The sequence below is a fragment of the Pelodiscus sinensis genome, chromosome 15 (genome assembly GCF_052426305.1).
Source record: "Pelodiscus sinensis isolate ZL-2025 chromosome 15, ASM5242630v1, whole genome shotgun sequence".
In the NCBI taxonomy this organism is placed as follows: Eukaryota; Metazoa; Chordata; order Testudines; family Trionychidae; genus Pelodiscus; species Pelodiscus sinensis.
The window spans coordinates 7530078-7544215 of NC_143066.1; the positions used below are offsets into that span (position 1 = coordinate 7530078).

At 54.3% G+C, this 14138-nt stretch overlaps 1 protein-coding gene across 2 annotated transcripts in view; it reads left to right on the forward strand.

The window, feature by feature from the left end:
* Positions 1-14138, forward strand: part of LOC102445733 (galanin receptor 2b-like) — a 32371-nt gene that overhangs the window by 5564 nt on the left and 12669 nt on the right. The window contains exon 1 of one of the 2 annotated variants that reach the window (XM_006124565.5): positions 13408-13548. The exons of the other annotated variant lie outside the window; for it this stretch is intronic. The gene's annotated coding sequence lies outside the window, so the exon portion shown is untranslated. Of the gene's footprint in view, positions 1-13407; positions 13549-14138 lie in introns of those variants that run through there. 2 annotated transcript variants of the gene reach the window in all.

Consider the following 14138-nt stretch of genomic DNA (forward strand, 5'->3'; position numbering starts at 1 on the left):
GTTTACCCAACTGTGCACTCCAGCATCCTCCCCTCCCAAGGGGCACCCAGTTCTTCTATCAGGGAACGCCCAGTTCCCCTGTACCCCCCTTGCCTCAGTCTTCATCTAGCCCCTGCCTCGGGGCAAAATGCAGTCTGTAAGGGCCACTCATCACTGGCAAAGGGGGTGACCTGCCGCCTTTGCCTAACCTGGCTGCTTCAGGCCCTGTAGCCTGGGAGCTTGCTTGGCCAGAACTTCCCCAGCCCTGCCTGCCTTCCCCAGCACAGCTCCACCTCCAGGAAGCCTCCTGCTTCCCTACACTCAGGTCCCTACTGCTCTCTGTCCAGAGCAGCAGTCAGTTCTCCCCTCCTGCCAGGAGTCCTTTTTTATACAGCCCCCAGCTGGGCCCTATTTAGCCAGAATGAGGCTTCACTCTCAGCCCTCACTCAGGGCTGGGGTTTTGCCCTTAAAGGGCCAGTGCCCGGCAAACGCCCTGTCACCCCCCCCCCCCCATTACAGAAAGGATGTGGACGCATTGGAGAGGGCCCAGCGGAGGGCAACCAAAATGATGAGGGGGCTGGAGCACATGACCTACGAGGAGAGGCTGAGGGGTTTGGGCTTGTTTAGTCTGCAGAAGAGAAGAGTGAGGGGGGATTTGAGAGCAGCCTTCAACCGGAAGGGGGGTTCTAAAGAGGACGGAGAGAGGCTGTTCTCAGCGGTGACAGTGACAGAATGAGGAGCAACGGTCCCAAGTTGCAGAGGGGAAGGTCTGGGTGGGATATTAGGAAAAACTCTTTCCCGAGGAGGGTGGTGAAGCGCTGGGCTGGGTTCCCTAGGGAGGGGGTGGAATCTCCATCCCTAGAGGTGTTTAAGTCCTGGCTTGACCGAGCCCTGGCTGGGATGATTGAGTTGGGATTGGTCCTGCTTTGGGCAGGGAGCTGGACTCGATGACTCCTGAGGGCTCTTCCAGCCCTAGGATTTTATGATAGAACTTTTAGAAAACTTGGCCTATGGCAAAAGGTTAAAAAACCTGGGGCTACGTCTACACTGGCCCCTCTTCCGGAAGGGGCATGTAAATTTCACGAGTCGTCGTAGGGAAATCCGCGGGGGATTTAAATATCCCCCGCGGCATTTAAATAAAAATGTCCGCCGCTTTTTTCCGGCTTTTAAAAAAGCCGGAAAAGAGCATCTAGACTGGCCCCGATCCTCCGGAAAAAGTGCCCTTTTCCAGAGGCTCTTATTCCTACTTCAAAGGGCACTTTTTCCGGAGGATCGGGGCCAGTCTAGACACTCTTTTCCGGCTTTTTTAAAAGCCGGAAAAAAGCGGCGGACATTTTTATTTAAATGCCGCGGGGGATATTTAAATCCCCCGCGGATTTCCCTACGACGACTCGTGAAATTTACATGCCCCTTCCGGAAAAGGGGCCAGTGTAGACGTAGCCTGGGTGTTTAGTCTTGAGAAAAGATTGAGGGTGGGCAGACCTGAGAACAGCTTTCAAATATGCGCAGGGTTACTGTAAAGAGAGCCGTGCCCCGTTGCTCTCCGTGTCCGCTGAAGGTAGGACAAGCAGCAAGAGAGATTTCAGTGTGATATTAGGAAAAGCTTTCTAACTCGAAGGTGGTTACGCTCTGGAAGAGGCTGCTAAGGGAGGCTGAGGAATCCCTAGCACTGGAGGTTTTTAAGAGCAGTTTGGACAGACCCCTGCCTGGGATGAGCTAGGTCAGGGGCTTCCAAACGTTGGGTTGTGGCTTGTAAAGATAAGCTGCTATCTGGTCACCAGATGCTTTGTTTACCTGAGTGTCCGCAGGTACGGCCGCTCGCAGCACCCCGTGGCCGCGGGACACCGTTCCCAGCCGATGGGAGCTGTGGGAAGCAATGCAGGCTGGGTCACCTCTTCCCACAGCTCCCACTGGCCAGGAATGGCGAACCACAGCCACTGGGAGCTGCGAGCGGCCGTACCTGCGGACACAAAGTGTCTGGCAGCCTCCCCTTACAAGTTGTGACCCGAAGTCTGAAAGCCCCGACCTAGGTTTCCTTGGTCCAGCTCAGTGCAGAGAGCGCTAGATGCTTTTTCGAGGTCGTCTCTGGCCTGACATTTCTATGACTAGACAAGGGGTGAAACCCTGGGCCCACTGATGCCAGCGGAGCGGCAGACAGATGGAGTGTCATCTCGCAGCTAGAGGCGAGGGGGATCTGGGATTCCGAACCCCTGGATTCTACACCAGCTGTGCACTGAATTGCAGCCTGACACCTGATCCCATCTTGTCTGGGAACGGTCTCATGTCCTGGGGTGGAGTTAGTTTTACAGCCCTGGAAATACGGTGGGGTTGGCAAAGCATCCCCCAGGGGGAGAAATTAGACGCTGACCGGGAAGGCTCAGCTTCCAACCCCCCTCTGCCTCCAGCACGGCTGAGAGCCAGGCCAGAGCACCAGGACATCTCTCCTCCTCCAGAAGGAAGCTGTAGATCAGCTGTATTGAGCAGGCCAGCCCTGCGAGGACAAGGAACAACTGGTAATGAAACTGCCCCCCAGACAGCATGGCTAGAAACACTGTGCAGATGTACAGCCCCAGGGGTTTCATCGCTCGGTCCCAGCAACAGCCTCTGCAGTGAAACGACTCCGACAAAATAATTCATCTCGGCTAGCGGCCATTCCAATGGGGTGGGAAGAGAAGGATTTTCTCTAATCTCAGGATGATGGGCACTCCACATCCCATTCTGCTTGCATTTAAAATCACCTCTGATCTTCACATCGGCACACTCAGACTTGGAGCGTGTGGCTGTTAGAAATACAAAAACTCAAGGAAAGCCTGTGAAGGCAGTGGGGAATACGTTTGGTTGGGGAAGGCTGGGTGACCTGTCCAGGAACATATAGGGGATACACCCGCCTGGAGGAGCCTGAAAGGCAAGATTGTGGCTTGAGTTACAGCCAACTAAGGCCACGTTGCTTCTCATGTGAGCGTTCGCTTGACAGCTTCCCATGCTGTAACGAGTGCAGGTTAATCTGACTCCCCAATTCACCTGATCTCGCCCAGTTGTTGAGCCCTGAAACACAGAGCCGGAGAAAGGTAGAGGACAAGACAGTAGATAACATACAAGGCCAGTAGAAGTGTGGTGCAGCTTGATCAGTTTCACGTGTGTGGCATTCAGCATGGCAAACTGCAGTCATTGAAGAAATCCAAGACCACCCAACCCCCTCCCACTGCAAGGAAAGGAGAGGTGGTTTGTAAGCCAGAGATTTAAAAATACACTTTGGCTTCTTTCCTTTGGTGAACCAAAGTCACAATTTCCAGCTTTTCCCTCCCACAACCATGATGGCAAGAAACTTCCCTTTTACCTGAGGACAGCTGAGAGCCCCATGCAATGTCTTGCTACCAAGAGTTGGGGCGTTAAGAAAAAAGTTGGCAAAATCACTGATTTTTCATTGGGGTAGAAGTACAGTGAGGGTGGGGGGTGGGTTGCAAAAAAAGGGAATAAGATTGAAGAGGAAGCTCTTTACTAGCCTGGCTATGAGGGGCTGGTAGCCCCCACCTGGAAGAGCACAACTGAGATTAACTCTCAGAGCTCTCAGAACAAATTATCTACATGCATCTGACAAAGTGGGTCTTTGCCCACGAAAGCTTATGCTCCACTAAATCTGTCTATAAGGTGCCACAGGACTCCTCGTCGCTAGAACAAATTATGGTTTTCCATTTTTTGGGGCTTCTTGGGATGGGGGGCAGGTTTGCCTGAAATACCAAAAAGCAAAAAGCTTTTATTTCCACAAGCAAAGGCTATCCACGTAAACCAAAAACCCTGGGGTCTCAGATGCTGAACCCATGCAAAGTTAGGGGAGAAGCGAAGATCCAAAGTTTCTAGGAAAATCTGTGCATTTGCACCAAAAAGATGATTTTTCATCCCATTTTCCGCTCTGGGCCAAAAGCCTTTATAATGAAAGAAACAAAACCAAAAAAAGCCGCAAGTTTAATTATGGACTGAAACAAAACGCAGCCCAAACTGACAAACACGATTCCCCGGAAGTGCCTTGGCTGGCTCCCGCAGCAGCTGAGTGCCGGCTCTCACTCTGCAAAGACGGAGCTGCCCAGCACGTGTCATTCCACTGCTGCATTATTATCTGGGCAAATGATTCGGTATAAAGTGTAATTGTTCAATAAAAAGCTGGAAATGTGGCCATGCCCCAGGCTGGGCCAGGCCCTGCTTTAACTCACTCGCCGTTCAAACCGTTCAGCACAAACTTTGCAGCAAGGCTACGTCTACACTGGCCCCTCTTCCGGAAGGGGCATGTAAATTTCAGCAGTCGTCGTAGGGAAATCCGCGGGGGATTTAAATATCCCCCGCGGCATTTAAATAAAAATGTCCGCCGCTTTTTTCCGGCTTTTAAAAAAACCGGAAAAGAGCGTCTAGACTGGCCCCGATCCTCCGGAAAAAGTGCCCTTTTCCGGAGGCTCTTATTCTTACTTTGAAGTAAGAATAAGAGCCTCCGGAAAAGGGCACTTTTTCCGGAGGATCGGGGCCAGTCTAGACGCTCTTTTCCGGCTTTTTTAAAAGCCGGAAAAAAGCGGCGGACATTTTTATTTAAATGCCGCGGGGGATATTTAAATCCCCCGCGGATTTCCCTACGACGACTAGTGAAATTTACATGCCCCTTCCGGAAAAGGGGCCAGTGTAGACGTAGCCCAAGTGATTCCACCTCCCCTTAGCACCGGAGCAGGCAATGGAAAGGCAGCCTTCCGGATGGGTTCTCAGGGAGTGCCAGACATCCTGGGCAAGCACCGGTGCGAGGCCACACGCCAGAGTGTCCTCCGGATGCAGAGGGACGGGACTTAGACCGGGAGTGCAGCCAGAAAGGGAGTCGGCCAGCGGCAGGAGGCTTTCCAGCCTGGAAGGCATTAGGAGGCTGAGTGGTGAGGATGACAAATAAACAGAGCTGGGAAGAGACCCTGCCACAATGCTGAAGCAGGGTAAATGCAGCTAAGTGATGTTAACAAAGGGCAGGCCGGCGAGTTTAGCACAGCATGGGTCCATTGCCGGTCTGCAGGAAATGTCTAGCTAGGGACCGAGTCTGTGGTTTCCTTCAGCTCCCATGGGGAACCCAGCAGCCATATGGGCATATTTTAAAATCTCAACAACCAAAAGCAACACGCCCACTTACCCACAGCACAGCAACCAAACGATTAGGGGGCGGAGCACATGACATATTAGAGGCAGCTGAGGGATTTGGGCTTATTTATCCTGCACAAGGGAAGAGCGAGGAGTGATTTGATCACAACCGTCAACTACTAAAAGAGGACGGAGAGCAGAGCCAGCCCAAGCTACAGGCTGACGGGGCTACCGCCCGGGGCGCCCCATTGTAGGGGGCACTGTGCGGGGCTGCCACGCATGCGCTGGGTGCCAGGGGTGTGGCCGCACATGTGCCGCACTCCCGGGGGCGGCGCTGCGTTCCCAGGGCCCGGGGCGCACGAATGGCTCGGGCCGGCCCTGACGGAGAGAGGCTGTTCTCAATAGTGACAGATGACAAAATGAGGAGCAATGGACTCAAGTTGCAGTGGGGGAGGTCTAGGTTGGATATTAGGAAAAACTCTTTCCCTAGGCAGGTGGTGAAGCACTGGGATGGGTTACCCAGGGAGGGGGTGGAATCTCCGTCCCTAGAGGTGTTTAAGTCCCAGTTTGACAAAGCCCTGGCTGGGATGATTGAGTCGGGGTCGATCCTGCTTTGGGCAGGGGGCTGGACTCGATGACTCCTGAGGTCTCTTGCAACCCTAGGGGCCAGCCAGGTACAAGCAAAAAGCAGAGGGTCCAACGCCATCCTGGCTCACCCTGTGCATCCCCAGTGAATCCCGGGCTTGAGCTGAGAGCGCTAGAGCCTGGGAGGCTGGGTGCTGAGGGCCCTCTGCCCCACACCCCATGGAAGTTTCCTGTCTCCTGCCATGGCTGGTAGCTCAGAGGTCACAGCAGCCATGCAGGGCTGGAGGCTTAGCCGTGATGTGCCCCCATGACGAGGGCTCCCAGGAACGACGGCAGTACAAATAAAAAAGGTCAGTTTCGGACCGTTCCTCCAGCGCACAGTGGCGCGAAAGCCGGCTCAGCAGGCCAGGGGATGAACGTGGTATCACACAGGGCAGAGCCGCTGTAGGGGCTTCTCCATCACCGGTCAGTGTAGAGGGGTGTGACTTGGGGAAGGGGGGTGTCTGGGGCCTCCTGTGCCGGTGCTGTAACACCCACGTGGGGCTCTAGGCACCTGGCACTAGGCAGGGCTCTGTCCCGTCACGGCTGCCTGAGGGCCTGGCCTGGTGCAGATGGGGCCAGTCACAGGAGCACATGAGAAGATCCTTCCACCAATCATGTTTGACTTGTTGAAAAGCCTGGCCTCCTCCCCGTCGTCCAGGATGTGATGGGGGAAAAGAAACTGAGGAAACCAGGCACTTTCACCTCATCAAGCCCCGGGCAGGGCTACTGCCATTTCTCCTGGTTGTTAGTGCCCATCACATTGGGTTGTAGGATTTAGAAACTTTCCCCCTAGGAACTGGGCTGAATTGACATAGGATACTGAGCAGACTCCAGACGGCCAGAGCTCCATCACTGAATCCCAGAGCACTAGAACTCGAGAGGTCATCAAGTCCAGTCTCCTGCCCTCTGGCAGGACCAAGCACCATCTAGACCATCCCTGACAGGTGTCTGTCTAACCTGCTTTTAAATATCTCCAAGAATGCAGATTCCACAACCCCCTCCCCCCACCCTGGGCAATTTATCCCAATGTTTGACCACCCTGACAGACAGGAAGTTTTTCCTAATGTCCAACCTAACCCTCCCTTGCTGCAATTTAAGCCCATTGCTTCTTGTCCCATCATCAGAGGCCAAGGAGAACAATTTTTCTCCCTCCTCCCTGTGACACCCATGATACTTGCAAACTGCTATAATGTCCCCTCTCAGTCTTCTCTTTTCTAAACAAGCCCAATTCTTTCAATCTTCCCTCATAGGTCATGCTTCTAGACCCTTACATCATTGTTGTTGCTCTTCTCTGACCCTCTCCCAATTTCTCCACATCTTTCTTGAAATGTGGTGCCCAGAATGGGACACAATACTCCAGCTGAGGTCATGTCCAGCTTGGGCTAGCTGAAACCAGGAGTCCAGCTGCACCTTAAGGACTAACCATTTTATTATGGCATAAGCTTTCCTGAGCTGCAAATCACTTCGTCAGATGCAGGAAGCAAAAGACAAAGGAAACAGATAGTAGGGGTACAGAGGTGGGAGTGTTACATCAGAGCTAACTCAGTCAGAGTGGAGGTGGATAAAAAGGTGATAATACCTAAAATGAAGAATTACTTATGGTAATGAGCTAGCCATTCCCAGTCTCTAGTCAGACCCATTCTGATGGTGTCAAATTTGCATACCAATTCCAGCTCAGAACTTTCATGTTGCGGCCTGTTTTTGAAGTTTTTTTGATAACTGCGCAACCCGGCGAGTTAGAAAGGAAAGTCTTTGTGCCCCGATCCCCTTGCTTCCCTGGTCCCTATTCCCAAATTCTTTGCTGCAAGGGCTTTACAATAGTATTCTCTATGCAGGGGGTGCTGTCTGCTCTGTAACCCAGTGCGCCCCTGTGCTGTGATGTGTGATTCCCATGATTCATCCACATGTTGTGATGTAGTGTCAGTTCCTTACTGGCCTCTGTGTGTAAGCACTGCCCAGCAGGTGGGCTGCCTAGGTCACGTGGACAAAGACCCAACCGGTCAGACCGGTTGAGGGCAGCGAGGGAACTAAGGAAGTGAGTGTGCGGGGGAAGGGGCAGTCTTGGGCTGGAACCATGAAGGAGACAGACTAAGGACGGGGCTGGGAATCTAAGGGCCCAGGTACCCCATCTCACCGGGGTCTGAGGCTTCCTGGCCCAGACTCCTATAGTGACATCACGGCTATGCTGTGCTGTATCCTGGAGAAGCAATAAACCCTCTCTATTCTACTGGCTGGAAGAGTCTGTTCTTGCTGCTATGAGGATGCAGGATCGGAGGAACCCTGACTTGTCATCACAGCAGGGCACGCATAACGCATGGTACTCACTTCCACAGGGACTCCCTAGCAACATGTGTGAACACAATTCATCAGGCGTAAGCATCCACATGAACGCACTTGTCATGTGTCACAATGCGGCAACTCCTCCAGTTCTCCTGACGGCTTCATGTGCACCACACACCCACGAGATCCTGCACCCTTGGACGGCTTCACAGCATTTGTAAATGTCAACACATCGGTTGGGCTGTTAGCCACTTGACGTGTCTTTTCACACCCTAGGCGCATGGTGACACATGTCAGAGACGATCTTATTAGCAGAGTGTTAACACATGTCAAAGGCGCCTATTGCTTGTTTTGTATTGTACAGAGATTCCTCTACCGTTTTCAAGAGATGGGAGCGGAGAGGGACTCCCCTCAGTTGGAAGCCCCCTGAGATGTACAGCCCCCGTTCAGCTGTGTATCCCTAACGGGCTTAAGTGGTTGGCTCTACATAAGGGGAGATCATGTTCATGGCACGCATATTAGATACAAAACACAAAACATCCTTCTGGCAGGGGACAACCCACCACTACTTTATATTATCAGAACCCCAAAACAGAGCAAACCCAAACTGGCTGCTCCCTAAAACAGATTGGTCCAACTTACCCCACCTTCTTCTAGGCAGTCTGCAGACTACTGCTGATCAGACCCTTCCCTACAGAACCAGCAACAAACCCCCCTGCATTTTAAGCAGTTTTCAGTATATCCTAGAGGACTGACAAGTCTGCTGTGGTTTGGGTTCTGGTCCTGCTCCTGAATTCAAACTATGTGACCCAAAGATCTCTCTAGAAAGGGTGGAATCAGAACACACCATCCAAACAGGCTCTCGGGTAGTTCTGATCCAGTTACAAAGAATTCTGCTGGAGCAATCAAGAAACAAAAATATTCAGAACTCAGAATAGGGAGTGAATGGGAAGAAATATCCAAAGCCAGTCCAGGTTTGTTCACATTTATACACACTGGGCCCGTTTCTGGGGAGTAAAGGTATATCTATACTAGCCCCCTAGTTCGAACTAGGGAGGCTAATGTAGGCATTCGAAGTTGCAAATAAAGCCTGGGATTTAAATATCCCAGGCTTTATTTGCATGTTCCTGTCCGGTCGCCATTTTTAAATTCCACTAGTCCGAAGTAACTGTCCGTGGCTACACGCGGCAGTGAAACGGCAATTTGAACTAAGTCCTTAGTTTGAATTAACTGTTACTCCTCCTGGAATGAGGAGTAAGCATATGTCTACACCCTTAGTTCGAATTACCCTTAGTTCGAATTACCGTTTCACTGCCGCGTGTAGCCCCGGGCAGTTACTTTGGACTAGTGGAATTTAAAAATGGCGACCGGACAGGAACATACTTCGGACTAGTGGAATTTAAAAATGGCGACCGGACGGGATATTTAAATCCCGGGCTTCATTTGCAACTTCGAATGCCTACATTAGCCTCCCTAGTTCGAACTAGTGGGCTAGTGTAGACATACCCTAAGTGAGAACAGAATTTGGCCAGCTGATTAGAAAAATACATCATCATGCCCTCTAGATTATAAGCAATATGCTGAATCCTGATCGATTTGTATGTGGTACAGCAGGCCACATTACCTAATGTAAGAAACAAAGGCATACAGGGTACAGAGGAATAATTAGGATTTCTCACTTACGCCATAAAATTGGATAACAAATGTATAATCATTCTACAGTCAATGATTCTGAATCAGGTTCATTGAGTTCCTTTTCTGTGGAGGACGGCAAAGTAAGCCAACATAAAAAACGACTCCAAATTCAATCCAATTTGTTACAATGCTCAAAATGGTTCTTTTAAAAAAGCCACGAGCCAGGCTCCAATATTTGCATTACAGGCAAATATGTGACCGTTCCCATATTTGCATGGGTCTAATGCCACGGCTAAAAGATGCTGAACATGCTGAAAAACTAACCTGAAATCAATCAAACCAAACTTTTGCCAATGCTCCCGTTCAATGCTGTGTGTGCAACAGAGAGCCGTGGCTACATGGGGAAGACATAGAGTCCTAAGGTACAATTTTCAAAGCCGAAGAAGGGACTTGGGGCCAAATTTGCAATGGTATTTAGGCTTCTAAATACCTTTGAAAATCTGCCTCTTGGCTACACAGTCCCCGTTCATTTTAATTCAGTGCAGGGGAGCGGTCACCAAATTAAAAGGCTAATTAGAGACAAAGGCTCTGGACTGGGACTCACCATACATGGGTTCAATTCTGGGCTCTGCCCCCAAATTTGGGGCTGATTTTCAAAGGCACAGATGGGAGACAGTCCAGGGGGAGTCGGTACCCTGGCGGTTTTGAAAATTCCCCTTTCTTACACCTGAGTCTAGTGGACAGAGTCAGGAATGAATACTGCCTTGCGCTAGGTGCTGTACACGCACAATGAAAAGACAAGTCCCTGACTCAGGGGGTCTAATGATTTGGTGGCACCTTGGCCAAATCACCTATGGTGGGCTATTCAAAGCTGCTTAAGGGAGTTAGGTGCAAGTCCATTGCAATGTGGCGAGGGTTGGGTATCTAAGGGGACATCTACACAGCAGCTGGGAGCAGGCTTCCCAGAGCAGGTGGACAAACAGGCATTAGCTCAGCTGGAGCTAGTGTGCTGAAAATAGCAGTGTAGCTGCGGCGGCATAAGTGTCAGCTGGGACTAGCCACCTAACTACCTACACACGCGTCAGGCAAGTTCATAGGCTAACCCAGGCCGCTCCCTGTACTACGCCATCACAGTGCTATGTTTAGTGTGCCAGCTCCAGCAGAGCTGAGACCTACCTTTAGGGTCCTAAAAAATGCCAGCCTCCGTCTCGGAGGCTCAGGTCCCCATGGGTCATAATGGGCTAACACACCTTCCTCGTCCCCACTGGTTGCACGTTGTGTCTCTCTGGGGTATGGACCGTCTGTACAACACCTAGTACAACAGGCCCTGATCTCAGCTGGGGCCTGCGGTTGCTTAATGCAAAAGGGGGCTGATCGGGAGGGGACCGTGGTTTACAAACAGCAGAAGGGAAAATAAATAAGAGAAGCAAATGAAGCTCCAGGGAAAAAGTCTCTCCAAGTTGACAAGCAGCCCTGCGACTGTGAATGCGAGCGCCAGCACTGCTGATTACAGGGAAAGCCAGACACACGCAGCACGGTTTGCCCAAGACATGGAGAATGACAGGCCACTCGGGGGAGATGAAAGGAGCAGACAGGATTCTTTCGCAGTTGCCTGCTGCAGCCTATGGTGCAGGCGGGAGGAAGTAGAGGGGTGGCAAGGAAAGTCTACACAGCTACCAGCTCAGAAACAAACCGGCAGTAGACAAAACCCTCTGTAGGCAGGGCAGCACCGGGGCTGGAGTCTTAGCCCCAAAGGCGCTGACACAGCTGCTGAGCCATGCAGCAGCCCACACTGGGTCTGATCACAGCGAGGCAAAGGCCGGGAGCAGTCGTGTGTGACGCTGCACAGCGAGAAGGGAGATGCCTGGGCTGTGCTGTGAGCGAGCGAAGGAGGAGCCAGGCAGCGCTAGGGAGTGCTGGAACTAACGGGTCGTTTACCAGGTCCCCAGATGTGGCAGAGGATCCCTTTCTCCTCAGACAAGTGCCCACAGAGGGAGCCAAGGCAACAGAAAGGCAGCTCATTCATAGTGGGTACAAGGCAATACTGTTATCACAGTGCCTTATAACCTATGGAACTCACTGCTGCAAACAGCACGCAGGCAAAGAGCATAGCATGATATGGAACTGGGTTAGGCACTGGGATAGAGAATGAGAATGTCCCCTCCCCTGCCCAGTTACCTTAGACAGGGAAAAGGAGTCTGCTGATTCGGAGCATGAACTAGTTGATGGAGGGTGTTGGTGGGGGACTAGGAAGAAACAGCCCCTACTCCCTAATTGTTCACTGCAGGGTTTTACCTCTTCCTCTGATGCACCTGGCATTGGCCACTCTCACAGACTGGAGACAGGATTAGCTGGACCTTGGCTCTGGTCCAGTTGGGCAGCTCCCGTGTTCCTGTGAGCCTGGCCCTTGGCTTCACCTCCTGCTGGGGAAGGGCACGGTGGACTCTGAGATGCCATTGCTCTGCATCGGAAAGCAGATGCTGCATGGGCACGGGGGAGGGCAGCACCCCTGTTTTACAGCTTTCTCACAACTGCCCCCCCATCCCAGATTCCACCTGCCTGCCTTCCCCAGCCCTGCGCTGCCCTCAGCCTCCTCTGCACTGGCCCAGCCTTCACACTCCCAACTCAGGAGGGGACTTGACATGGCCAGCCACTGTGCAGCCCTTCCAAAGGCATGCGACTTGCTTCCAAAGCCAGAGCATAGCCAGGAGTGGGCCTGTGTGGGCCGGGGCATACAGACCCACCCCAGTCCTGCCTCTGCTCCCAACGAAGCCCGGTGCCTTGCCCCCTTCACCTGGTGCTCCAGCTGGGCCAGGGGAGTGGATTTGGAGGCTTGCAAGTCTCCCTGCCCCGTGCCCGCTCCCCAACAGGAGTGCAGGGCAGGCAGACTAGGGCAAGCCCCGTGTCCTGACCCCTGTCCCCAGCAGGAGCGCCTGGCTGGCGGACCAGGGCATGCCCTGATCCCTCTCCCTTGTTGGAGCACTGGGCAGGCAAGCCCTGGTGCCCTGACTTCCCTCCCTTCAGAAGTACCTGGCAGGGAGACCGGGAGGGTAGCGGGGGGAGGGCAAAGGGAATGGGAGTCCAGGGCACATATTTTATGGGGCCCCTGGCCAGAGCATCTATCCCTCCCCCTCTTCCACAGCGGCTTCGCTCCTTCCCCCCACTCATTGCCCACCCACCGGAAGTGGGGGCCGGCCTGTCCCACTGTGGCCCTGCCACTGCTCGGGTCTCAGGGCTCTGGCTTTGGGGAGGATCCTGGAGCCAGAGGGCTCTAGCCCTGCAAGGCGGGGGAGGGGCTGCTGGCAAAGCGGCTTGGACACATCCCACCCGGGGTGCCATTTGCTGCCAACTTCTGGCAGCTGCACCGGGGACATCTGGGGCCAGTTTGTAGCTGCCCTTCGCTGGGCCTTGGTGACTAGCACCAGCACCGAGTGCAGACCCACCCCGCCAGCCTCCTGGCCCCTGCTACAAGGGATGTCCGGGAGGAGGCCAATATACCCGCTGTCACTATGGCAGCCGCGGCAGCAAGAGGCTCTGGCTAGGAGGGGGCTCAGGGATGTGCCAGGCATCCAACCTGCCCCCCCTCCCCAGAATCGGCCTGTCCCCCTAAACTGGCTTTGCCTCCTGGAGGGAAAAAGCGGGTCTCCGATCTCCGCACCCCAGGCGTGACTCCGGAGTGACTCCGCTGAAGTTCACGGGGTTTACACGGGGGCGGGAGGGGAGAGAACCCGCAGCAGACTCTGCCCCTCGCTCCCCGGGAAGCCGCGGGGGGAGGCTCGCTGCGCGTGCCGGGCGCTGCCTCGAAGGGGCGAGCGGGCAGGGGCGGAGCCCGCGGCCGGCCCGGGCGGGGCTGGAGCGGCGTGGCGGGGCCCGGCGCGCGGTGCCAGGGCTAGTGCCAGGCGCAAGCAGCGCGCTGCGCGGCAGCAGGTAAGAGCGCTGCGGGCGGGCGGGCTGCGCGGGGCGGGACGGAGCCCGGGGCTGGGCAGAGATCGAGGCGCTACCGCCCCGAGGTTGCCCCTGCTCTTCGGCCCCCGGGGTCTGCCCCCAGCAGCACCGCGGCCCGCCCCCTCCCGGCCCATGGCCGGGGGCTGCAGGGACAGGAGCGGGCACGGGGGGGGGCGAGGAGCCCAGTGGCTGGCCCTGGCACCGGGGCTGGTCGCAGTAGGGGGAGACCCAGCCGGCCAGGCAGGAGTCTGGGGGCGCCTAGCCGGGAAGGACTCGCTGCCCTGGGCACTAGGACAGAGGCTGGGGACGCGGGCCCCGGGGAGCTGGGGAGGGCAGAGCCCCAGGAAATGGGCTGGTAGAGGAAGCTGTCCGGGAACTAGCAGGTGGATGGGAAGGGGGGGACCGCAGGACATTGCCCCTTTAAGAGCCCAGCACCGCTTCCCCTCGCTTGCTCCCGGGCCGCTGGTCAGGCCAGTGCCCTGGGATGGGGTCTTCTGCTCCCTCTGCTCTTAAAGGGCCAGTGCACTGGGTGATGTGGGGGCATGGCTGTAGCCTCGCAGTCTGGGTTAGGG